This window comes from Rattus norvegicus, chromosome 3, assembly GCF_036323735.1.
Source record: "Rattus norvegicus strain BN/NHsdMcwi chromosome 3, GRCr8, whole genome shotgun sequence".
Classification (NCBI taxonomy): domain Eukaryota; kingdom Metazoa; phylum Chordata; class Mammalia; order Rodentia; family Muridae; genus Rattus; species Rattus norvegicus.
The window spans coordinates 69,084,676-69,110,233 of NC_086021.1; the positions used below are offsets into that span (position 1 = coordinate 69,084,676).

Genomic DNA, 25,558 nt, shown 5'->3' on the forward strand with positions numbered 1-25,558 from the left:
GAGTTTTTATGAATCAAGCGACTGACAAATGTATTATAGAAAAGACATTACAACACTTGAACTTTGAATATGCCCTCCCTATGGCAGCCTCATTTTGTTAACTAAAACTATATTTACTCAAGTGTTTTATATTTTAAGATGAACCACAACCCTTTGTTCCATGCCCTGAAACTTTGTACAGGAGAAACCAAATGACATAGTTAATGTTTGAAATTTGTATAAATTTCATTGAAAACATGGGTAGAGGTAGGGGGAGCTCAAAACCAGGATTCTCATTAACAAGCCTCAACAGTCAAACTCCTGGTATGCACAAGGTCTTACGATGATAGAATCTTAAGACTCTAGTCTGAATCGAGAATAGAGAAAAAAACTACATCACATTTCAGGGAAATAACAATCAAAGTAGACGACTAAGAAAATAAATTTTGTTGTTGCTATTGTTTTTCAAAGACTATAATATATGATAATAATAAAATAAAGTATAATATATATGTATATATATATATATATATATATATATATATATATATATATATACGATTTCTAGCCAAATCTTCCATTAACATCAGCAAAAAAAATGTGTTACCAACATTTCATCATTTTATGCACCATTTTACCAAAGCAGGATAAATGGGATCATCACCACCTCCAGTGACAACACACTGATCACACATAAATTTGATTGAAGGTGGCTTGCCAACATGTCTCACTGTCTCCATTTGAGAGCACTCAGATAAGAAAAACATAGTGGTGTTTAACAGATAGGCCCCGTGACACAATAGAACACGACTCATTGAAGAAGTGTAATTATAGTGATTACTTCAGAAAAGAGAGCAGATACATTGATGGGAAGAAGTAAACATTGCCACAGTGATGGGAGCCTGGGCCCTTTCTGGTGCAGAGACAGGTATTCTAGACAACACCAACCGAGCGAGAAGAGCACAGAAAGCTGTCCAATTTAACAATGTGAAAGCACTAGAGGTTGCAAAATGCCTTAAACTGATTTCCCAAAGTGCCTGGACAAAGGTTCCTTTGTTGTTGAGGGAATTCAATATAACAAATAGATTAGGCATACTGCTAAATTCAACTTCCAAAATTAAATCTAATCCAGGCACAGGCAGCAGGTAAATTTGCCCCTAAGGAGCATAATTTACAAAAGGCTTTTTGAAGCTATTATTTATCAAGGATGGCAACACACACACACACACACACACACACACACACACACACACACCCTTATACTACCTGCACTAGAAAGATCAGGAGTTCAAGGCCAGTTTCAGATACCCAGTGAGTGTGAAACCAGCCGGAAGTACAAGAGATACTGTCTCAAGCACAAACAATGCACACTTTCTCTTGTGCAACACACGCGCGCGCACGCGCACACACACACACACACACACACACACACACGAGTCATATTATTGGCTCTGGAAAGTGAAGCGTGCCAAATTAGTTCTTTTTGGTAATAACAGAATGAGAACACTCACAGGGGCAGAGTGAGTCCATCTCTGTCAGTAATGAGGTATAAACTGTTCCCCCAGCATTATAACACCATGTAACAGAAGTAGTGAAAAGCCCTTCCGCCAGTGCTTCAGGTAAGAGATCCACAAAGAATGAAAAGTAGTGTCTGGGAGGACTCCGGAGCCTGCTGACAACAATCCTTGACTTGTTCCCAAAGAAAGAAAACCCCAATCTTCCTCACAGCCACCAGTGGGTGAGAGGCAGGGACTAGATCTTGATATCCCTGACTCAGGGGGTCACCTTTCCATGAGAACCAGAACCGCATCACACTCTCTAAAGAGCAAATACTAAATGCTATGTATCTGTTTTGTATTGTAAATGTCAAGAATACTTCAAGCTCATCTGCATCAGCTTATTGGGCTGTTGTCTGCTCTCTTTTAGGTGCATACATTCTGCGGATATGTAAAAAGTCAAAAAAAATAATAGAAAGGTTTGTGGTGATAATAAAGAAGAATGTGCCTCACAGTCTCTGGCATGTCCCCAGTGGGTGGCACTGTTTAGAGAAGCTGAGGTGTGATGACCTTGCTGAAGGAAGCCGTCACTGGGGTGGGGAGAGCTTTGTGCTTGAGGCTCACTATATGAGCTCTTGGCTTCCTACTATTGACTACCAGCCATCACTTCACCATCACGGGCTCTAACCTCTGGTTAGAAACCACAGGATCGAATAGAACTTGACTCTGTAACTTTCCTTGACTATAGTGTCTCATCACAGCAGTACAAAAGTAACCAATGCAAAGCTTGTAAGGGAGTAGCTGAAACTCTAAGAGAGAAAGGAATATGGAAGAAAGGAGGACCAGAGAAGATGCCATGGGAGGGCGAGAAAAAAAAACCCAAAAAACAAAAACAAACAAGGCGCAGAAACACAAGACAGACATGCATGTATGCATGAGTGCACACACCAGCACACACTCACACCCACACCCATACGCACCATGTGCACACACGCACCCAAAAACGAGAGCAGAAGACACAAAAATGGTGGAGTTGTGAGGCTGTGAGTGATTCAGCTTACGTCAATGAATCAGTACTTGTTAGAATTGTACCGCAAAACTAGCAGTGGAATCTAAATTCCCTGCGCTTCCTATAAGCTACCAGGAGTGCTAAGACCATCACAAGTCAAAAACTAAAGAATCACTGTAATTTTGCACTTTTTTTCCTCTTTTATTTTGGCCTCACCCAAGACCAGTTTCACTTCGAAATGGGAAGACGGCAAGACAGGGACAACACCTAAGTAGAATGAAACCAATGGCTGCTGTCTACATGGTTGAAAGAGTGAGTCCTCATGTTAAACTATTAGCTGTTCCCTGCCCAAGAAAATAATGAAATAACAAGAAAAATGTATTATTTTGAGTCTTTTTATTATGGATTTAATGGCAATTAAAACGTGGAATTCTCACCCCTGGGTGTGTGTTTGTGTGTGTGTGTGTGTGTGTGTGTGTGTGTCTATACAAGCAAGTGCACAACCCCTTTCCCCCCAAATACACATTCACATCATGATAACTTTCTAAATTGCATCTCCCGCACACTTTTTAAGACACAGTTTCTCAATGAACCCAGAACTAGCTGTTTGTGCTGTCCTTACTGGGCAGTGAGTCCCCAGAATTTATCTTTCTCTCCTTGCACCAAGTAATGGAGTTACAGGAATGTAGCACAATGCCCAGCTTTTTTAGTGCAGATACTGGGAATCTGAACTCAGGTCCTCATGCTTGTGTAGCAAACACTTTACTTGCTGAGTAATCTCCCAGTGTAAAAAGGAATTCTTATTTATCTTTTCATTTATTTACATTTCAAATGTTATCACCTTTCCAGGTTCCCCCTGAGAAAACCCTCCATCCCATCTCCTATCCCCTGCTTCTATGAAAGTGTTCCCCCACCCACATACCCACCCACTCTCACCTCCCTGCCCTGGCATTCCCCTACACGGGGGCATCAAGCCTTCACAGGACCAAGGGTCTCTCCTCCTGTCGATGCCAATAAGGCCATCCTCTGCTACATATGTGGCTGGAGCCATGGGTAGCTCCATGTGTACTCTTTGGTTGGTGGTTTAGTCCCTGGGAGCTCTGGGTTGTCTGGTTGGTTGATATTGTTGTTCTTAACATTGGGTTCTTAGAAGCATTTGATCTGACATAGAATAAACTTTACAGTACATGGGTACTTATCTTGAAGGATTCTTAGACTAGAATAGCAAAAGTAACTAAAATACTAATTTATAAAAAGACTAGTGACAAGACATATGTCAAAAAGAAGCTACCTTAATAGTTCAGATAAAACTAACTCCATTTAGAAAGACAATGGTCACCAATCCCTTACTCTCCCTTCCCTTAAACACTTGTGATTATAAAATATTTTCCATCTTTTTCAGTCCTTTGAGTTTACAACATTATTTTTGAATAAGGATGAAAAATGGTGAATTTCACTTTGAAAGAATCACGCAACCAATTTAGGACTAAATGTCTCAGATGATTCTGTTATAGCACCAAATTCATAGACTTTCTTGTTTCTTAGCAAATCCTATTTAACACTGAACTATATGCTATCTGGGCCAATTCTTAATGGGCTATTCCATTCATCAACAATGGATGAGCTGTGTTTTATAACTAGATCAAAGTCCATTATCTCATACGCTGATATCTGAAAGTTGTCAGAGTTTTTTTTTTTTTTTTTTTTTTTTTTTTTTTTTTTTTTTTGTATCCAAAATGAAAGTTCAATTGTAAAGAGAATTCTCCTGTAGCACTGAATAGCATCACTGCTAAGAACACTGGGACTGACGAGAGACAGAGAAGCCACCCAGTTTCTGCAACGGCCTCCAGTATACCCCTCCCCCTATTTAATACTTGTTAATTGAGTCAGAGCCTGTGATTCCTGTTCTCAGGCTGGATGCACCATATGATTCAGAAAGTCACTTTCCATAGAATGCTTCCGGGAGTTCTTTTTCCCTTCCCTTTTCTATTTGTAAACATCTTGACTGGGGAGTTCATATAGGAAGCTTTCCATTTTGCTGAAAAGAACACTGAGGAAGCCCACCAGAGGGATAAAATCCTAAAGCTAATGAACAGAGGAGTCCATTGGTGTCTTGAGACTGCTAGCAATGTGTCAGGGTGCTTCACTGAAAGGACCAGCCGGGGCATTCTGGCTGGTTCATAAGTCTCCGTAGCCTCAGCCTCTGTCCCGGTGACCTGTTCATCTGCTCCTGGGCAATGCACACTGTCCTGAAAAACTGATGCTTTTTTTTTTCTTCATGCTAGTAGGCTTGGGGGTAATCCATTAAACAGCATGGATTACCAGAATGAAAGCCAAAGGTAAAAGTGGTATGAATAGCAAGTTTACGTGAGAAAATTCAGAAGATGAGAGAACATAAGTAACTGGAGCTTATCCCTGTTGAGCATGAAAGAAAATCATTTATTAAGTACTAATTTGCCCATCACTTATCTCATTAAACCGTATTGCCACCCTGACAAAAGGAGTTTGAGGAACATTATAGCCTGCAGTCTCGTGACTAGGAAATAGAAGAGGCAGAATTTGAAGACAAATTTGATTTCACTGGCCAGATACACTTACTCCGTCACATGAGGCAAGCTGAGGAGGGAGGAAGTTTAGGCAGGATGCCAAGGAGACCTGAGATTGAATAATTTGTGGTGAAAACATTCTTTTATGGTAAAACTGATGCTTTTAATACTAACTAGGGTTATTGATATATTACATTTATAAAGTAATATAATAGAATTCCTGTTATTAAATGATCGAATATGCTATGCTCATATATATATATATATATATATACATATATATATATATATAGCATAGATATTACATATGTTACATTAGGTACTATTTGTGTATTTTAAAATCTTCTATATGATTTTCATATATTACGTATTTCATATTTTGTCTCCCTTGTTGGTAGCCAAGTCTTGTTTTTAGAAGGCATAAAAACCTGGTCAACCAAGCTAGCAAATTTATTTAGCAAAAGCTAAATAAAAAATAACAGCTTTTCTGCCTGTATTTAAAATTTTTTTCCTTTTACAAAGGAAAAAAATGATCTGAGAGTAAGAACTGAAAAGTTTTCCTATGAGTAAAATACACAGGCTTTAGAAAGGAAGTCGGGGTTGCAAAATAAAATTCCATGTTTGGGTGCCTAGCTGTATCAGATAGGTAAGTAACAGATTACAAAATTTTGAGTTTAAGTCTCTACCAGTGTGGATTTTATTTTGTTATTTTAAGACAGGAGCTATGGAAATAGTTTTTGCCCTATAAAACTCTAAGTGTCCAGGATAGTCAACTGAATTTTTATGTTGGGCTCAGTGGAAATCAAGACAATATCAACCCCTCAAAGGATATACAGACATTGGAGTTAATTATATTTTGGCAAAGAATAAAAAGTCTTTGGTTTCCTTACTACTTTTTAATTGATGGTTATAATTTGACTTAGTTTCGAAACAAAAATATCTATTGTTCAATGACCAGTATTTGGGAAATTTACCATGGTTGCAGAAGGGTAATAAGGTTAAGGGAGTGCCTGACAAAGGTTCCCTAAAGAGTCTGCCAGTTTTTATGTTCTGTATGCAACAATAAAGGTACTCCTTTAAAATTAAAGCTAACATTGGCTAAAGAAAGGGTATACCATTGGCCCTCGGCTGGTGACCGTTGGTCTCAAACAGCCAGTGACAATACTGTCGCTCAGTTCTTTCTGGTCTGGTTGATAAAAGGCTTCTGATAGTAAGTGCTTATGGTGTAGACAAACAGATTGATGACGTGCAATGATAGATCATGTTATTGTTAGTGGTTAAGACAGGAGCCAGAGGTGCCCAGATGTTTCCCAAATGCCAATTTAATTCAAGAAAAATATATGCCTTGTGATATACACTTCTTTAAGGAGAACTCCAGCTACTCATTGAGCAAACTCCGTTACTCTTCTCAGACACCCACAATTACTATTGTCATGCTTCCAGTTAAGCAGTTCAAATTGCCCAAAATCTTTGGTAATGACGACTTGGCTGTGTTTGAACGGAGGTCATCTGCCTACTCTCACCCTCCCCTATTCACAGCTCACATCCCATTTAGAGCACATAGCTTGGTGTCCTTTGCAAAGAACACCAATCAAGATATAAAATAACATTCTAGCAAATAAGCTTGTCACAAATTCCATTACACGGTAAAAGCTAAATAAAAAATAACAGCTTTTCTGCCTGTATTTAAAAATTTAGATCACTTAGTGTCAGGCAATTCAGAGAAGGCGATGCAAGAAAAGCGAAGAGGACGACAGAAACATACCCATTAGCAAACAGACTGCCGCCAGATGGAAAGTGTTTAGAATGCACACTGAAAATTAGCACGTTGCTTAAGTAGAATTTCCCCCATACAATTGTAATATAGTTTTTTTTCTACAAAATAAGATAATTTGACTCTTCTCACGTTACTTATATGTAAATATACTCATCCAAACATGAGCAGCTGTATAATATCTCAGTTTAAACATTTACATGGTTAAAAAAAATACTTGTTTAGGCTAATTAGTATATACTCCCCTTAAGAAGTTCACTTAATGTGGCTTGCTTAAGAGAGAATAAAAAAAAGTATTAAATTCTCATTCCTGGGCCCCACTAATACAGTAATTTTAAATTTCTATAAGCTATCATTTCTATATTCGCTGAGTACAACTTATTTGTTCCCACTTACAGAAACCCTATCAGTTTCAGGCACATTGCTTTTTAGAGGTTGGAAAACGGAATTTTGGAGAAATGAAGTAGCAAACACCAGTGATGTGCAAGACTTGACCAGTACTATATTTTGATCGCCGATTCTTCCTCTGGCACATTATTTTTATTAGATGCTCGTATTAAATGAACACGCATTGATTTGAAAAGAATGTTATGGGAAGTAAACAAAGGTGCCTAATTCCAAAATAAACTTTAATGTATTAAATATTTATATGGAAGAATGGCTTCAAAAATGACCCATGGAGACATAAACTCGTTCAAAGACCTCCTCTAACGACCTCAAGTGGACAGCAACCCAGATCTGGCAAACACCTCTCACTCCACTCCAGGACAGCTTCTGGAAGCCCGAAGGTGGGGACAACTAGTGCGAAATGTTCACTCAGTCCCATGCCTTCATTCAATGGACGCTTAAAGTTTGTCACAATGCATCGTGATTGTAATCAAGAGATATTTTGGAGGCAGATTTTAGACTCCAAACTTTGACCCCACCACTAGTTGTCTTCTGACTTCTGGTGACTTAATTCATCTCTCTGGCCCCCGATTTTCCCATCTCCAAAGTGGTACCTACCACACTATAGGCTGTTGTGAAGGTTAAGTGAGCTAATATATGGAATGCTCAATACCCGGCACATGGTAAGCCCTCACTGTGTATCGAAGGTTCTAGGAAGCTCTGTGTGCTTCCCTCTGTTAAAATGTTGCCTTACTAACAGATAACGAAACAACTTTTAAAAGGAAAAGAAAAATCTGTTGTTTTAATATCAAACCAAATATTTGCTTTACTTGACTTTTCATCTACTATTGCCTATGTTAAAAACAAAATTGTGCATCATCTTTTTCTAGAGTCAGATACTAGTTTTAGTTTATTTGTGATTTATTGATTACACCAAAACACTAGTATTAATATTTCAAAGTATGATTGGCTGATGCTTTGTGTCAAAATGTTATCTATTTAAAGTACTCGATTTTAAAATATTCATATGATCTCAATCTATCCAAGGTAATTCAAACCCTTCACCAATTAAGCCCTGTGTATGTTCCCAAAGTGAAATGGGAGTGGGAGGGATTGTGGCTACAGAAATTTAATTATTTTGCAAGAATTCAAATATAGTTTCCGATCACTTTTGCCTATTTCTCGTATTTTAACAATAACAAAGAGCTTTGGAATTTTTTTTTCTTTATGGCTCTTGTCTAATGTCAGCCAAATAATCCCTGATTATGGACTTAGGTTTGCATAAATGTCTGTCGAGCCAGAGCCAAGTATTAATAGGAAATGAAGAAAAATCTGAACAGTGCAGTGCTCCAGGGGGCTCACTCTGAATAGGCGAGGCACTTGACCCCGCAATAATCTTGAGGATTTAGAGAGAGATGGAAAACGGGAGCTTTCCTGTAGAGCTTCGTTAGTGGAACCTCTTCCTCCTCTCCACGCTGATTTCAATCCCTTTCTCCAACTACTACAGTGATTGAAATTCTGCACCCTAAATCAGCATTTGTGTTCGGAAGCAGATTCATCGAAAGTATCTTCTAAATTCTAATTGTTTATGGGCAAGAAGAACCTACTGACTGGGTGTGAAGTTTGGGGGGGTGCTAGGCATTACTGATGAAGATGCTGACATACGAGTCAGAATTCCACTTATGCTCAAAAGCACGAGTAGTGCATTCTACAGGTTTTTTTTGTTTTGTTTTGTTATTTTTTTAAATAGGTTCTCAAATTTTGTCATCCTATTTTAAAATGAAAAAAAAGTAAACAGTAACTTGGGGATATTTTATTAATTTACTAGTAGGCGCATGTGTGCTCACATTTGACAAAGTGAGTTTGGATGTGGTTGGTAGCCCACATGACTCCTAGTCATCTATTTAGTGAATCTCTTCTTTCAAGCAACTATCAGAGATTAAAAAAATAAAATAAATAAATAAAGGAAAATCCGATGATAGAGACAAGATACAAGTTCACATGCTATCAAATTATTTCTAGATTCTGTGATAAAAGGTGTAACCAGAGAAGACAATAACGTGTTGGGTTTTCAGTTGACAAACCGTAGGCACATTTGGAAACATCACACATGCCAAGCCCACTCCACACTCTCAGTCTCTACCAGTGTTCTGACCAACAGCCTTCATCACTAATTGTTTCTTTACACTGCACTGAGAAAATAACCACATCTCTATAATTCATTAGTTAAAAAGCCATTTTCGTAAGCTGTATTGGAAAACAGGTTGGGTTCCAGGGCCTTGAGACTGATGCTCTTTCTTCCACAGATATCTCAGTGACTCAGAGATAAAGATGTTCTTTAACTGTGAATGGTTGTAATGCCTTCTATAATGAAACAGCCACGACGACACACAAAACCCCATGTCCAGATCTGTGTTTGCAAAGATCAGTCCCTTCTCAAAACACTGCAGGCAGGAAAGGCATTTTGGGTTCCACTAATATTCCGGAGGCACTCACAGCATAAGTGGCTTGAGCTAAGGACTGTTTCTTTCTTCAAGACCTTTTGTAATGAGTCCTTTAGTCATTCATATCCTATCACAGTTGAGAACGCTATTTTGAATCAAATGACTCAGATTGGGAGTGAGCTGAGTTCTTTGTTCAAGTCATCAAGCGCATCACTACTAGCATTGGCAAGCATACATAACTCCCAAGTCTGTTTGTGTACAAAGTAAATAAGTTTATTACCTCCTGAATATATATTACTCCCTAGCTGCTGACTTTTAGCCCCTAGAGATATCCGACTTGGAGAGAGATACAATTTTAACTTCATTCTTGATGCTGATAACATGATTACCACATACTGCTCATTACCTATCAAGAGTCACAGATAGCCAGGGCTTTCAGAGAGTGTTAGGACATAGGATATGTCACACTAAGCCAAAGCCAGACTGGAAGTGAAACTTCTGCTTGTAATACAATCATGAGAGAAGAACAGGAAAGCAACCCATGAAAGAATAAAACTCGAAAGGGTTGCAGGTCTGCTCAGGGTAGTTAGGATTTAGAACAAATCCTCAGTTGTAGTTCACAAAGTCATGCTCCAATCCTGTAGGGGTTCTTCAGGCTCAACTTCTGTTGTGTGCCGTGTCTGAATAGAATAAGCTGTCTCCACCTCCCCAATGAGAAAAACTGGGGCACGAGCTATGCCGAGCATGTTTGGGTTTGAAATCTACTGAGGTGTCAGAAGCTAAACTACAAAATCATTAAAATTGCTACTATTGGGCATTATTTCTGACTCTTTCATCAATAAGGAAGCAGGCCGGCCCCTCTGTACTATTTCACAGGTAGGGATGCTTGCTGGAGTTAGATTGTCAAGCGCTGCTTTTTAAAATAGCAGTGCCCTTAGCAGAGTAAAACTGGCCTGCTGAGTCCAAAGGGAAGTTAGCCTCATCTGCCTTTCGAGCCTAAGAAGAATTTAAAATGTAAAGGTACTTGGCGTGATTCCAGCTGTTGCCTACTACAGATACTTTTAATATCTGCTCTTTATTGATCTGAAGGTATATATGGATAAGCAGATATATGCTGTAAATGGAAAATAGAAAGCCATCTTTAAAAGTCCAATAGGCTGAAAGCAAACAATAAGAAACCTGTATTTTCCTTTTGTCTCGTCACAGAATCTGACTTTTACTGGACCCCACTCCAGCAGGGAAGAGGAAAACACACAAATGGGCTGCAAATGCACCTCTCATTCCTTATGATGATGAAGGGAGAGAAACTTCCAGAAAGAAGAAATAGTCCTCATAAAGACAGAATCTAAAGCTAGTTTCATGTGGAGTCTGCTTTTCTCTTAGTCCACAACATTTTATTCGTTCCAGTTTGAAACCACCACAGAACTCCGCTGTAACGGACTTTGTTGCTTTCAACACATCTAATTAGCACAGATAATACAAATCATTCTTGAAGTAGCAAAATACTGGCCTGAAAACAGGCAGTAATGACTTTCAATGAAAACTAGTGATACAATGCATAGAGTGTGCCATAAGAGACATTGTCTTACAGCCCTGGGAAGAGGTTAAGGATCAGGATGGCAGGCAGACACCCACACGCGCGCGCGCACACACACACACACACACACACACACACACACACGCACGCACGCACGCACACACACACACACATACACACGTGCGTGCATGTGTGCAAAAAGAGAGACAGACACAGACATAGGAACACAGAGACCCAGAGACAGAGACTGACAGCGAGACTTACTGAGACACAGGAAATGAACCTGACAAGATTCTTGTGTAAAGCTGACAATTCAAAAATTCTACATCAGTCAAATAAGACAGAAAATGTTGCTAATTAACAGAAGCCTGCACATGAACAAATGAAATCTTCTAAGGCAGACACAACGGTAAGAGGGAAGCAGAGTCCCTTAGGCATTTTAGGAAAGACAAGCCCAAGGAAAACCATTCCTACCTAGTGAAAAGATTTCACAAACATGCAAAGGATGGGGGAGTCAGATTGTAGTCAGTTGAAGATTCTGAAAACAATATATGTTCATAAAGTCATTGTGTGATTTGAAACTTAGGGATGATGTGTAACCTGTCGTTCAGGCTGAGCTTCCAAGGTTTAACACAAATGCACTTGCTGCGAGAGCTGTAGCACCATTTACCTCATCTAGTGGTTTTTAAACAAGAAAGTTAGAGAAAGAGGAAGATGGACTAGATGTCATCAGCATTAGAAATCCCCCCCCCAAATAATCACAATACTGTTTTTAGAAGGAGTAAGTGTGTCCTCTGCTGAATAGATATTCCTGGGATAGTCTTAGGAAGGACATTGCTAGTGGTATTAGGTTTTGTCTTTTCATAATACGTAGCAGCAGTCCTTAGGCATCTCATAGTTCTGTCGGCAGAAAGTTCACCTCTATGGCAAGGACGAGTGCTAAGACCCAGCAGGTCAATCCAAAGGGTCTGGTCTCGAGGGCACATGGGTATAGTGAAGTTATTAACAGATCTTCTTAGGAAATCGCTCCCCATATTTTCTGTCTCAAGTCCTCAGATACTATCAGTGAGTAGAGAGTGAAGGAACACTTGCTACAAGCATCAATTCTTTCACACTTGATTACGTTGTTCTGTGTGTCCTTGAGCCAGCAAGTCTCAGTGGCCAACATATTTCACAGCAGGGAAGGAATCAAAACGGCCTTGCTACAGAGCCACAAAGAACCTCCACCCCTGGGTCCAATGCTTTAACTTCATTATCTTTTTTTCCTGTTTGGACTAGTCGTATATTCTGTGATGATTACAAAAACATAATCTTTACAAAGAGAATAAGATATAATTTGCTCAGGTTGACACTTGGGAGAAAAACAAGGAAACAAGAGAAGGAAAATGATTATAACACAAAAATAGGAAATATTTAGAGGAAGTGTCACCATTCACAACAATTTGAGGCAAATTAATATATTTATCTCAATTGCCACCTGAGATACTCAGAAATTTTGGCCTCAGAAACACCCAAAGCATTCTCAGTTACCATAGTTACTCCCATATGCAGAAGAAACCCTATACCCTGCTGTGGTGGAAGTAGGGTGAGACATTCCTACGGAGACAGCATCCTTGGGAGGTCTAGGAAATCAGCTGAGACTGACTGGATCCAGGTGTCTGATTCATTGAAAACCCATTTCTCAGGTTAACTGAGAAGAGAATCTCAGTGGGTTTCTGAAGAGTCCTGATTAATACTATGAAGAACTAGAAATGCAATGACTTGTGGGAAAGAAGAGGCTAACCAGTTAAAGCCTTTGTGGAGATGATAATTAGATACCCATTGTTCATTGTCACAAATACAATGGCCTCTTTTTGTTTTCCCCAAATTAGCTGAGATTGTGTTCTTGCAGTATCTGGGGTTTATCATAGTGTGGACAATGCTAAAACTCAAATTTTAGTCATGGCATTTAAAAACTAAGAAAAAAAAACAGCAGTAGGCATAAATGCAACTCTAATGTACTAATGGGTAAGAAAATTTCCAATGGAGCAGAGAGGAAATGTAACACGCTTTCAAAAGGGATTACAGAAAAATTGACTTGTCGCAATTTTTAATCTGATTATGTGAAAAGAGTCAACTCCCTTTTCAAAGATTTATTGGTTCTCTTAAGAACTCTGAGTAGTCTAAATGATTCTTTGGTGCCATATTATTGTAAATATTCATAACAGCATTCATTGCGGCACAATGTAATTGGAGCGGGATTGAACTGATGCACAGGTTGGCTCAGTCCCTTCTCACTGATGGTGTCTGATCTCATAGGTGCAGAATGTGCTACAGAGTCAGGAGGCGTCCCAGTGCAGCGAAATCACGGCAGTCTAGAAATATTTATGGAAGTGCTGACAACACATCAATTAATAATGCCTACGAGATACAGAGAATATTCAATTCTTCCTAAGTTGAGAAAGAGCCAAGTCAAGCTAAACTAAATACAATATTCACATTACAACGAATTCACCCAGGGAAAATTTTCACCTCTAGTGGACTGGCTAGTCAGTCTGACTTGTGATTTTGGCAGGATGAAGGCAGTCGTCAAAACTGTGTGTCTAGTGTGGTGCCATTCACAGGAACCCAGGAAAGTAGAGAAAGGGACACAAAAGGAACTGCCATGCTATTGGTAAAGAGGACCCTCTGAAGTTGGATAAAACAGGAGAGAGAAGGGTGAGAACTAAATTCCACATGAATTATTTTCTCCTTTGTCCTCTTTTTGGTGTGAATATGCATTCATATGTATCTGTAACTTTAATGAGATTTTTAAAAAAGATTTATTGATATCTGTTTTATGTGTATCAGTGTTTACCTACATGTATGTATGTGCTCCCTGTGTGTGCCTGCTGCCTGAGAGGTCAGAAGAGGTTGTGAGGTCCCTTGGAACCTAAGTAACAACATGGGTGTTCTACAGAGGCCACACGTGCTCTCAAGCACTGAGCCAGGGCACACTGATCACCTTAACAGGAAGGGAGACAAATAAGTGAGCTTTGCTCTCTCTCTCTCTCTCTCTCTCTCTCTCTCTCTCTCTCTCTCTCTCTCTCTCCCTCTCTCTCTCTCTCTCTCTCGCTCTCTCTCTTTGATAAAGTAGCTTATGACTTGGAAAATCCTACATCTTGATAATCACCACATACTTCTCATCTGCCAAACAGTTGAAATCACACCAAGGGATATACACATCTGTGTGCACTAGAGGATTCTCGAGGCGTAACTTGGTGAAGAAATGATAAAGTAGGCCTTACTAACGAAAGGAATGTTTCTCCCGGGCAGTATATTAAGTGCACTTCTAACTCTAGTTCGGTTTTTATGATGGCAAGTGTTGCCCCCCTTAAAAATGGTAGCAGTAAAAACAGAAGAGGCCTCTTGAATTGCCTCCTTTACACCTTTTCAGTCAGCTAGGCTCACAGACTGTCTCCCCTGCACTGCACTTCCAGCTGGACAGATTCTGAGTATTTTCATATATCCCCATAGGTCCACATTTCCATAATGTTCTAAAAAAGCTATAATATGAAATTTAGTTATATGATTCATTTAAATTGTTACAGGCAGAAAAAAAATCACGGAACCACTGATTTTTTTAATCATAGGTATTCTTGCAAAGCAATCTAAATTTCCACAGATTTATCTATATGGACGGTCAGTATGAAAACAATTATTTCTTGTCATTTTCTTCCTTTCTTTACACCCCTCGAAATCTGTCAGGAGGCCAAACAAATTCAACGTGGATCCATAGTGTTGCCCCCAGCACACCTGGACAAGCTTAGCTGTTTCCCCAGGTTTAAGAATTAAGCTCTGTAAGCCAACCCTGTAACTACAAAATGCAACAAGCCACGGATTTCTGCTGGAATGCGTTTAGTATTTCTAGTCAGTTCAATGCTTTGATTCTGTGAGCTCTGAGATTGCATCATGCCAGCTCACAGGCCAGTGGCTGTTAATTTGGAGGCAACCTGGAAACAAACTGCAACCGGCCCTCTATCTCAAGTGACCAGCTCCCATGTTCCCCAATGGGCCAGCAAAACATACTGTAAATTTGTATAGTAATTCTGAAGATAATTGATTATTTGCCAAGAGATTGTTCAGAGTTGCCACTTATTATTTTTTTTCGTAACTATTATTTTCCAGGGACACGCTTCCAATTTCACAGTGTTTTGCACATTTTGGACACTGGTGTTTCATTTCTTGCAGAAGAATGCTTTCTTTCTACTGCGGTTATGCTGGTGGCTCAGGGAAAGTCAGGGGCTGCGTACGGGGAGAAAATGCCTTCACTCACATTTGCGTAGCTGAAGGTCTTGGAAGGAAATTAAGGGAGAGCCATTCTACAAGGAAGGACGGGGAGAAACCTTTTTGTCTCCCCATCTTCCACGGCTGTCTGAGGGATGGAAAACATACTTCAAGACTTTGTGTTCTAATCATTTATAGATTACCTTTCTTTATTTTCCTGTTGAAATACGAGTTTCTAAGGGAGTCAAGGAAGATTTTTGTCAGGAAACAGTTGTTTCTGCAGACTAACATTCCTGCAGGCCATGCAGCAAACGAACCAATATGAATGTTTCCTTCAAAACACAGGAATCTTTTATCTATTTAGGAACAGATCACACAATATAACATGCTGAACTATTTCTATTAAGCCCAAAGATGACAAAAAAATATTGAAAAGAACAAATCCATTATAAAGAATTCATATCGGCTGCTTTGTGAGCAATCCATAATACACCATATTGTGCAAACTATAGGAGATGATGACCCAACAATACAGAATGTAGAGAGGGCTTTTGACAACAGAAAAGCATAAGAGAGAGTATCATTTAATGCAGAGTGGAAAAAAATGGTCCTGGATTCTTTCTCCTCCTTTATTTGTTGTATCACTTTGTAAAATCTCTCTATGCCTTGCTCTCTTCATCAGAAAGATGAGACCTATGGTTTTACTTTTATAAAGTGCTTTAGGATTTAGGGGAGACCAGAATGCATTATATGATGAAAGCCACCATGGTGCATATCACATGACTGAGGTAGAAAAGGATTCGGGACCCTAAATCAAAACATGAATCAGCAATGAACACTCATTTTGTTTGGTTGAAACCCTCGGATGTGCAAATATGTGAGAAATGTAGCTGACCCTCTTGCTTTACAACCATTTTACTCTGTCTGCTTCTGGTTTTGAAATCTGAGTTTAATAGAAAGAATATGAATGCGGGAAAGAGTAAGGGCTGGGTGTCTCCAAGGAAAGATCAAGTCACTATAGCGCATAACCAAGGGATAGATTTACTCAGGCTAACTCCTGCAAAGGACCCCAGTCAGAAGGCACTGCCTTTTGTCCTCTCCCTTAACCAAGCCTACTCCTATGCTGTACAATTTTATACACTGAGGGAAGAGTCAACAAAAGACGACCTGTCTTTTCAAAATGCCCAACGTTACATGGCTTTTAGGACCAAAGAAGAACGAGAACCGGGGGAACTATGGACTGTACGTTCAGTGGTATGTCAAAATTAATTAGTACAAATTCTAAGTTCAGTGACTATTCCAGCATTAACTCACTGCTCCATTGTCAGCAAAACCATAAACCCATCCCGTCTGCTGACTCAGATGAATGAGGAGTAAGGGATAAGTTTGAATTACCTACCTCCTCCCAAGACCTAGAATTCTATCATTCTTTGTGTCCATATATAAAGACCTGGGACCTGGAATACAAGATACATTTGGAAAGGTTAAAAGTATGAAGGTAATTTTGAAGATACAGCAAGTGTGGTACCAGAATGGCTGAATTTACGGTACAAAAAACCATAGAAGAGTTAGTGGAAAAAACAATAGAGATTCTGATAGTTCATATTTCTGTTGAATTGTTATAAATGATCCAACTTGACTCTGAAACAAAATCCACTTAAAACCAGGCAAAAATAAATAAACGAAATCGAACAAAACCCACGAACTAAAAACATGTATTTTCAAGCACAGTGGCTTGCTAAACAAACCCACTTAGTACACAATCTGTTTATTAACTGACTGCTACACCCTCTGAACCTGTTCTTCTTTCTTCGTCCTCTATTTTTGGTTAGAGTTACTCCAGAGGCCCAAGGTCCAGAAATAGTAACCCTGGCATCATCCTTTCTAGTTCATCTGCATGCTGAACCATTTCTCATTCATACAGACTCGATAATACAAAGTTCCCCTCTGACTTCGTTCCCTACTCTGTTTTCTTTCCTTTAGTCCCATGTTTTACACCATTCAAGTTTTCATCGTTGCTTTTCCCATTGCTTTCCAATTCACCTCCATATCTTTAAGTCAAAACATCTTTCTATTCTAAAAAACATAAACCATTTCCACCTGCAAAGCAACTATGCATTTACTAGTTTTCCCAGGACAGATGGTCTAGGCTTCCTAATAGCAAACACCAGGCTCTTATTACCCATCATTCCAGCTCCAGTCTCTCCTTTCTCCACTCACATTCCACACTCCTGACAGAACAAATATTTGCAGATATTCCCGAGGTACTGCGCACCACTGTGCCTTGACATATGTTAGTATCTCCATCTGGAAATCCCTGTTACTTTCCTAGTGTTTACCTGGAAAATCCCATTCATCTTTTAAAGCCCGAGTAAATCTTGAATCCACTAAGTTTCCTCCAACTCGACATTCCCCTTAGACTTAATCACAGCCTCATCTGGTTTTGAGGGCATGCTATACTTAATTGTTTATTTACCTTCCCCCATTTCAAGACTGTGATCATTGGAGAGCAAGATGTGCACTTTAATCATCTCTCCTGGTCTAGCACAGATCCCAGAAGATAGAAGATCCTTGATATGTGTTTATGATTATGAATGGCTGGATTAACAATCAAGCAGGACCCCGTGTACTTAACACTGATTTTATTCGAACTCTCACACAATTCAAGGAAAGAACCACAAAAACCAAACCAATCAAAACCAGAAAACCTTTGCACATAACATACAAGAAAAGTATCTGGTAAGGATAAGATGTAGTCTGTTCCAAGAATTAGACAGGGATGATCAAACAGTGAGGGAAGTGGGTATGGCTATCTGCACAATTCCACTGGTCAGAAAGGGCTTCTCTCTACCAATTAGTGACACACTGAGTAGTTGCTGCTGAAATGGATTAACAGAGGCTCATACTGAGTGGCAAAGATCTTCTCAGAAAGCTTGCTGATTGCGGACATCAATGTTATAAATTCTGAAGCAAGAGTCTGGGGAAATAATGTATGTGTAAGACTAAATAAAGTTATTCAACCGACTCTTCATTTCAAAAACACCAGCTGGACAGCCACGTAAAGTAAATACATAATCAGGTATAGGATATAACTAATTTGAGAGGAAAAATCATAAATAAATGTAATTACAGATGCTCTGTGTTTGTGTAAAAGCAGTAAAGAAAGTGCAGAGTTATCGAACCTTGGGAGGTGTGCTAGCAAGCTTGGTGGAGACAGGAGAACAACTGGAAATGACTGTCCCATCAGGCTATGGAAAACTAAAAGTAAAAACAGAGAGTGCCAGGAGATGATCACCAGGCCTAAAAGGACAATGTTCATATAGGAGGAGGCAATGGTAAACTTCCTTGAACTTTGCCTAAAGCTTCCATGAGATAACCTATTCCACTTCTTGCACATCATTTCTTTGATCACAGGCACTTGGGGGAAATGAAAGCATGAAACTCAGACTTAACTTCAATCCCTGTTCTTCCTAAGAGATGACTCTATGCTAATAAAATTGTTTTTCCTCCCATCCTTGGTTAAAGAAAGCCTAAAAGAAGCAAAATTCAGAAGATATTAGGGTGTATTTCAGAAGGACTTCATAATGGCATAGTTGACAAAGGAGTAAATATCATTTCTAGTAATTAAAGGAAAAGAGGCCATCTTCTTACAAATTTCATTTTTGGGGGGTGGGGATGGGGATTGTAAATAGACATGGGCACTCATGCTGGCGCCCATCACTATGTTGTTGATTTTTAGATGGAGGTCCACCCGTTCCTTCTGCTTTGAGTTTTAGTCAACTTAGCCTCTCCTTTTATGTATTTACATTTTGATGCTGAAATTAAGACTGGCAAAAAATAAATAAATAAAAACACTCAAAAATGTATACCCAAATCTCTCACAACATCAAAGCATCCACTTCAGTCACCTAGAAATAAGCAGGCATGCCGATCACTATAATGATATCCATGGATAGCTACCCCCTCATACAAGTATGAAATATGCATTTGACTCTATACATGTTATCATCTAAATGAAGCTCTAATTGTTATATTTATGGGTTGGAAAGAAATCCACTTTAAACTTTGTAGATTGAAGGTAAAAGGAAATGGGGCATTCTATAATCAAACCATCACTCAAAGCATAGCTGAGTAAAACGTCTTCTTTCTTTCTTCCTTCCCTTTTTTCTTCCTTCCTTTCTTTTACAAACGTTGTACCTCAGATCATTCTGGCACTCTTGCAAAGAGATATAAAAGACTTAACAAATTGTACAGTGCTGTGTAAACACCCAAGAAAACTACTATGTACATCATGATGACTACCTCCACTTCCTTTGTGACAAAAATGTTTCTTTTTTTTTCCTAATTGCTAAGGACACCTATGATTAACTTAAGCTCAACACATACACTACTATTATAGAGGGAAGTATTTATATTCACGTTGAGAGAGAATTTTATCATGTAGTCAAAGTTGTGCTTAACCTCTCCATGTAGTCCAGGCTTGTCTGCAATTCATGGCAATTACCTTGCTCCTATCTCATGTGCATGCAAGTACATCCAGCATGACACTCATTCCGACAGAAGCAAAAGCTGTTCAGTTGTTAAACTGTGATGTGTGCGTGCACATGAGCCATGCGTATGCATGTACTTGCATGTGTACATGTGTGCACCTGTGTGTATGAATATGGGAACATGGGATATGACACATGTGTGAAGGTCAGAGGGCAGCCTTGGCTTGTGGGTCCTAGTCTTCTACCTTGTTTGAGACGATATGTATTTTCCCTGAGTATCGCTGGCAAGCTGATTTTCAAGCATCTAGAGATGTCTCCGCACTCCCGTGGGAGTGATGAGAATTCCGTTCATCTGAATTTTATGTGGCTATTGAGTAGTTGACGTGGGTTCTTCATACCTGCCCAGCAAGCACTTAGACCTCTTGAGTTATCTCCATAGCCCTATGTTCAAATATTTTATGAAGGAACAGAAGATCTAAAACTGTGAGTGAATATCTCATAATTGGTGTTTTCTTAATTATGCAAAAAAGACAGTAATTCTAGCGGACAGCAGATTTTAGCCTTAACAAAACTAGAGTGATTTGCTTGGGTACACCACAATAATTTTATAATGATACTAAAATAAATGTGATCCCTTTTAATTTTTTTCTGCCACAACGAATCACGTCAACTACTAACAAGATAAAATGTTATTCCTGCCACACGCAATGAGACTTGTGATTTTTTTTCTTGTGGAAATCATAGAGTAAGAAGTGTCTTTTAAATGGATATTCATTCTTTAGAATAAAAAAAACAGAAGTCTAGCAACATAGAAGCCCCTGCCAAAAAGTTAAAAATAATTACCCAATTACCATTACTCCTGAGTGTATAGTACAGTGTTGTCACCAAATAAATCACACTGAGAGCTGAGCACACACAGCACAAGAGTCCATTCCTGCCTATTTGTATTTAAATTGCCTCATATTCAATTTTAATTGCTTTATATGTCTCTCTTCTCTCATTACTATTTAGCTTATTGATAAAATGTAAGTCCCTAGTTTTTAAAATTTGTCCATAATCTTTTATTATGCATTAAGTAATTTCAGCTACTTACTACCTTCCCCCAGTTATAGTAAGCACATGACCTGATATGTGTGCAAAAGGAATGTGTGCACAATACAGTCAAACAAATGTGGAAAACACTTGACTACCTCTGCCTTCTTGCAAGCCTTCATGATAAGATGGTCTGTTTATTTTTCACGAAACCTTTTTAACAGATGTAATTGGGTTATTTTAGGAACATGATTACTTCATCAATAATACTTAACCAACCATAACATCAAGATCAGCCCGGAATGGGAACGGCTGTAGAATGTGATGACTCACAGCATCACTCCTGCTGGAAGGACTGGCAGGCATCATTTTACTCTTTCATAAGACAGGACGCACCGGTTTGTGATTGCTTCGGAGGCAACACACCCAGTCGCTGTGAGTGCTCCAGACATGGCATGTGAACTCAGCTAGCTGGCTGGCATCATCAGTTCCTCTGCCCTCGGCCACTGGCAGCTATCCAGTACGGAGCTCAGTGGGAGGGGATTATGAATAGGAGACAACAGTGGAAGAGGGAGCCCAGATAGAAAAGAATATCAGTTTTCATAATGGACTGCCCCTTAAAAGAAAAGATGGTGTTCCCACGGATTTCAGGCTTCCTGCAGGCAAGCAGGTAGTGTCACCAGATGTGTTACAGGCAGTATGACCGATATACAAGAAAAAGGACTGTGGCCAACAAAATACTCCCAAACGAGCATTCAATGGGAAGCAGGTACACTGTGAGCTCAAAGGTCCACAGAGTTTTTACACCCTGAGATGAATTGGTTTACCCCATGGATACAACCTGTCTGAGACTAGTAGGGAAGGGCCAGCATTGGCCAAGTGATTTCAAAAGCTGACCAGCCAAGAATCATTTTTGAGAAAATAGCCAAAACCCAGAATTATTTTACTGAGTCAAGTTTACATCATTGGGAAGGATATACATACATACATATATGTGTATATGTATATATATATTTTTCCCCCAAACAACCATAAATGTGTTAAGAACAATATAACTTCAGATAATTAGTTCCTATTCTGATTCACACTAAAGAGCATGGGGTGGTATCAATTAATAATGTAGGTACAAATGGGCATGAAAGGGGGATGAAACAGCTCATATTAATTCTGAAGTTTCCAGCATTGCCCCCTCGAATAAATTTAGTACAACTTCTTTGTAACTCTGAGTCATCAGCCAACTCATTACAATAATATAATCAATATATTATTGAGACAGAAATCTCTTGGCAACACGGCAAGACTAGTAATGCTAGGTTCTAAATTAATGTCAGTGTCTTGCACATGTGTCATAAATGGCTAACAAAGGGACACTGGATCGTCCCTGTGGCTGAGATAATTGTTCTGCTTTGAAGTCCCTGAAGATCTATTGTATTAGTTCCCAGGGCAAAGCATCTCCTTTCTCTTTTCTTCTTTCTCATTCTTCAATCATAATAAGAATTAGAAAACATACTTGACAAACAGATAACCGAAGATAATGACCACTATGCAGTAATGATAACACCCCAGTTACTGTCTTCATTTGGGGGCATCTTTGAATTACTTACTAAGATATTTTTCAGAACTTTTGCATAAATTACGGCTCAATTACAACTTTCAGTGTATAATGCAAAGGGATGGGCTGAGGACATTTTTTGAATGAAGTACTTCAATTAAAAATCTATGAAAAACTGAAATGGTATACGCTACCCTATTAGTGCACATAGTCCTTTATGCTTTAGGGCGGCCACTAAATTTAGCATGCATGGGCCTGATAGCATTGGGAGCTGCAGCTTTTTAAGCCGGTCTGAAGGAAATGTATTAATTCTATTTTAAATTCTTTACACTGCCATTCTGTTGTATTTTCGAATATTTTTTCATTTCGTATATTTATTTTGTACTTTCTATATTTTACATTACGTTTTAACCATACATTGATATGGTTTAAATGCAAATACACAGCTGTCTAGAAATGCTGACTAGAAAACATGAATGTATGAAATGGTGAAAATTATGAAGCTGAACCAAAAAACTGGATCAGCAGCAGAGGCGTTTGCCAAACATGAAAACTGTAGTTCAGTACCCAGAAGCCACATGGTGGAAGGAAGGAACAGATTCCTGCAAACTGTCTTTCAACCCAGGACACATATGCTGTGGCACAAATACATGTGCATATGTACGCGCATGCGCACACATACATACATACACACACACACACACACACACACACACACACACACACACACTATTTTTAAAATTAAGCAGCTCGTGACAGAGAGATACTATTTAAAATAAAAATAGCTTCAATCAGTAAAGATGCTGTAGGCAGCTAATTAACATTTCATAAATACAGAGACACAGAACTGTATCTGCAAACCTCTTCCTTGGAAGATGGGTTCACTTAAGGATACCTTCAAATAAAAAGAATGTGAGGTAAGACTTGGGGGTCCCTGTAGGAAGTAAGCTCAAGAAACAAACTCAACTCCTATGGGTCTTAAAGAAAGTTGAATGTGACAGTTGAGTCTCTTCTTGACAAGGAGCTAGTGTGTCCTAGATGGTTCTCTAACTTTAGATTTCAGTGCACGAGCTCAATTCAGCAAATGGTCCAGAGCAACTGTGCGTTTCCCAAGGAGTAAAGATATAAAGCCACTCAACCAATTACATGTGCTAGTTTCATTAAAGCCCTCTTTTAATTGCCTGGGATTTATGAAAGATCTAGTAAGAATGTCAACTTACGAAGAGGAAATTGAAACATACCTTTTTCTGGGGGCAGGGGGAAGGAATGACACCTGTTCTGTTTATTGTAACTTCGTGGTCATGCACATGGTGCAGTGCTGAGAGCAATAGAGCACTTTGGTTTAAGGCTTAGAGTTTGGAGTCCAGTAAACTCTGATGTGAGCACAATTTCAGACTTGGTACACATTTCTAGTCATGGCTTTGAGCCCCATCTTGGCCAAGTTTACTCATGCACTCAAGTAACTATTTGCTTTACAAACCAATGACTCATTAGCTGTATAGTACTATCTGTCATATGATCAAATAGCCTTTAGTATATCTAAATACAGTATGAAAAAAGCCTGGCTTTCTCACTTTCCACTCAGTACTCACTTCCCTTCCCTTCCACCATTCATTTAACTGAGTGACCTAACAGACTGAGGCCTTAAAAGTTCAGCATCTCTAGGAGTCAAGCAGGGGGAGAAGCTTTCATTATTTCTGCTTTTGCCCAGCTAATATACTTAATTCTTTCATCTACTTTTTGCATACGTGAAGTGAAATTTTTATTTAAAAGATTTGCTGCTAAACTAACACCTCCTCTAATATTTTTTTCTGTTATTTGTAGCATCCCAGAAATGCATTTCTGGAATTCACACTCCCCAGAATTTAAACAGAAAAGCACCGGGGCAGATATAATTCTGGCCTAAAGCTGTTCTTAGTTTTGTACTGTCATTCATGTGCCTGCTATCCAGAAGGCACACAGAAACAGAACTGTCAAGTTGGCCCTAAACATAGACTGATGTGGGCAACTGTTGTGTTTTGAGAGGGAAAGGGCTGGGAGTCTCTGGTGAAAACTGTTAAATATAGTCTATAAAGTTGGGCAATCGTTAACTGTTTATGAAGGCAGACCTTTAGGTAGAAATGAGGAAGTCTACAGAAAATTTGATCTCAGAAATGACCACGTGGTTCTTTAGATTAGTTTAGTACCCTTCTAAAGAGTGGAATAAGCCCCAAGTGTAGCTACTCTTTACAGAGAGTCTAACAATATAGAAATAAATAAAATAAAGTATGAGTACAATGATCCCTCTCGTGGGAAAGGTGAGGCATGCAGTATTTAAAGGGCGATTTGCAGAGCACAGAGCCAGCTCATTTAAGACAAGTGGATAACCTGAGTCTTTGGTTAGAATCCACTAATCCTGATGGATCTACAATAGCTTCTGAACACGACCCTTCAAAAATGGCTACAATACATGTTCTCCTCGAACACTTTATTTACAAAAGAGTTTTTACCTTAAAGCTTAGAAGAATATTTACTGTCAAGACATTGATGCTTTTGTGTCTCAATTGTTTTCTCCTGATGTCCCATTTGGGTTAGAATAGTATCATATTGTCTGAATGAATGACCTAAGGCAGTTGTCCTCATTCTTCCTAAAACTGCAACCCTTTAATACTGTTATCAATGGCATTGAAAATATTGGATATTCAGAATATCTAAAATGCAAACTCCCAAATGGGTTGTGACCCAGAGGTTGAGAACCCCTAATCTAAGGTAATATGAGTAGAAATGAATATAGAAAGACCTAAATCAATATTCATATACTGTTTTCTTTTCATTGTTTGCAATGTTGTTCCCTTCCAGTTGCTGAGCTTGAATGAAGAGACGACTCCTGAATTTATTTTGTTGATTCAGACCAGAAATACTGGTTGCTCTCAGCAGAAAGGCTCTGCGAAGCAGACTACATGTAGCCTGGAAACCTCAGGCTAGTGGTTCTCCAAGAGTAGCCTCCTGGCCCAACAGCAATAATGTCACAGAGGCACTAGTTAGACATCCAATATCCATCATCTACTAAGCCAGAAAATCTGAGGAA

The 25,558-nt window shown here is 39.0% G+C and overlaps 1 protein-coding gene across 5 annotated transcripts in view; it reads right to left on the reverse strand.

The window, feature by feature from the left end:
- The window catches only part of Fign (fidgetin, microtubule severing factor), a 123,231-nt gene that overhangs the window by 38,758 nt on the left and 58,915 nt on the right, over positions 1 to 25,558 (reverse strand). Inside the window, exon 1 of one of the 5 annotated variants that reach the window (XM_008761889.4) lies at positions 16,817 to 25,558. This exon is cut by the window's right edge and continues 58,700 nt beyond it. The exons of the other annotated variants lie outside the window; for them this stretch is intronic. The gene's annotated coding sequence lies outside the window, so the exon portion shown is untranslated. The remainder of the gene's footprint in view (positions 1 to 16,816) is intronic. 5 annotated transcript variants of the gene reach the window in all.